Genomic DNA, 2,418 nt, shown 5'->3' with positions numbered 1-2,418 from the left:
ATGTCAAGGTTGGATAAATCATATGTCATCACTTCAGAGTCAAAGTTTATTATAAGTTTATGTCCTTCATACACCAGATGGCACATCAACACAAAATGTAGGGTGGCACCCACCTCCGTTTCAGTAGCCTTGGGCCACACAACTTCATGCAATCCCGACAGCAGGGGACTATAGCTAGTCCACTGGTAGTGGTGCGTGTACAGCTTCCACATTCTTTCCCAAATGCTGAGCGCTAAGCAGAGGAAGCAGCATGTTCCATTTATTTTTTATAGCCTTTGGTATGACTTGGCCGGGATGAAACTCACAACCTACTCAATGCAAGGCAAACAATCTACCCAATCGGCCATAGCACCGGTTCTACACCTCATAAGATCCACAATATGAGAGGAAAATCAGCTTTGCCTGGGAATTAAGTTCAACTATGGTCAAACCTGTCTCTAGCAGCCACTCAAGGGACTGGAGAAATGTGGCCACATAGACAGGTGGCCACTATAGAGAACATGCTGATTGACCATGAGTAATAAGTTACACATGATTTCAGTACCCACTAATCTTTCTCATTGTCTCGATCGTCTCAAAATTCAACTGACACTGCCAAAGTCAAATCTACCGAAAATGATTGAAATTGCCATGCGGAATGTTGGTAAATTCTACAACAAAGACTTGCACTCGTTCATGGCACGCATTCCTTCAGCTACCACCAAAATGACCCTGTCAGGAACTCCAAATTCCCGCAAACTACGATTTAAAACTCGGTGCAGGGTGACATAAGGCCGCTGTATGGTCGCAATATTCAGTGTTTCTGTATCTACAGGACTGGAAATCGTGTGGCCGTGGCTGCGTTGGACAGGTGGCCACCATGTAAAGGTGGCCGCTAATACAGGTTTGACTGTACCACAATCACACGAATAAACCACATTAACTCAGGCCTATTAGCTTAATGTATTTCATTTGAATTCAACAGGATACTAATAACAACACTTGATACAAAGTCCTGTATCAATCACACAATGGCAACAGTCCTGTAAAATAGTATATTTGTTATTTGTAAAAAAAAGTGGTCTCCAACATTGTGTTAACCAATGGCATATCAAGACCACATTGGTGCACTGAATCACCCTTACAATCGAGTGTTCAGGGTTACAAAAACTTACACAACCAATCAGGTCTGTCTCCAGCTTTACATTTTTTTTCGATCCCACTTACTGTTTGGGAGCCCATGTTGTTGATCCGTGTAAAATCTGTCATTTTAAGCATATGAAAACACATTTTCATCAATATTATGTACTGACGTTCAGATGTTTCCGTCCCAACAATAAAAAATTTCGTCCCAGAACAGAGGGACGGGTCCTGGAGTCAGCCCTGCAATCAATAAACCAGTAGATAATTATAGAAAGACCTTTAGCACGCCACGTGGGCTTACAGAGTTTGTATTTACTTTTCATAAATAGGTGGGCACAAGGCTTGCCCTGTCACATGAACTGATAAATAAACAACACTTAGGCCATGCTGATTTGATGATATGAGTTACATCCATGTGCGCATTAATTTTTGTCCGTTTCAAAAATAAATAAAAAATATTTGACCATACAAAGCAGCTGTAAAATGAGCACCTAGTCAATCCTGTACAAGTAACCACCTCTACATAAGGACCACCTGGCCAAATGTGACCACTTTCTGCTGGTCCCTTTGATCATTTTTCCCATTGACACAAGCATTACTAATCCTGTCTATAGTGACCACCTGTCCACATAGACCAGATGTTACTTGAACCTCGAAGCGGTCTTCTTTGGGAGGTTTGACTGCATATGCCGTAAATTGAAAAAGAATATCGGAAAATTGATACCAATGTCATAGAATGCCAAAGTAAATTCCAAAGTCAAAGAACTAGATGTACAACGTACAAGAGCAAAAATTAAAAATATATTGTTCGGTATACCATACTCTGTGTGATTAGTCATTTGTTCAACCTTCCTGTCCACCACTTAGATTTCATAGTTCATACTGTAGGCAACCTTTATTGCAGCAATTTTTTTGCTATTTGCACATTTGCAGCATTTTTGGGTTCCCAGAGGATGTCATCCATATGATCACATCAACATGGCCTTAAGTACACAGGATGAAATCTATCATTATCCTAACACAAAGCCTGCCACATGTAATGGGCCAGGAAGGATGTGATAACACATACTGATATCTAAAAACAGCTCAATTTGATCTTTAACAGAATTCTGCAAGACTTGTCTTACACTTGAGTTCTCTCTTTTTCGCTAGACAAATGAAGTAATTTTTTTGGACCAGGTCGCAGCCCGTATCCAGACTATACAGTATACATGTATTCCAAATGGAGAGAGATCTGTATAATGGTTGTTTATGTCAACACTTAGAATAAAACAAAAACGGTCAAGTACAGTAGTA

At 40.3% G+C, this 2,418-nt stretch overlaps 1 protein-coding gene across 1 annotated transcript in view; it reads right to left on the bottom strand.

The window, feature by feature from the left end:
• Positions 1-925: 925 nt before the first annotated feature.
• The window catches only part of LOC118409544 (peptidyl-prolyl cis-trans isomerase E-like), a gene marked incomplete in the record, with an annotated part of 13,145 nt that continues 11,652 nt past the window's right edge, over positions 926-2,418 (bottom strand). Inside the window, 1 exon segment of the mRNA XM_035810646.1 lies at positions 926-2,401.

Source organism: Branchiostoma floridae, chromosome 2 (assembly GCF_000003815.2).
Source record: "Branchiostoma floridae strain S238N-H82 chromosome 2, Bfl_VNyyK, whole genome shotgun sequence".
NCBI classification, from domain to species: domain Eukaryota; kingdom Metazoa; phylum Chordata; class Leptocardii; order Amphioxiformes; family Branchiostomatidae; genus Branchiostoma; species Branchiostoma floridae.
This window is presented reverse-complemented; position numbering and strand designations above follow the sequence as displayed.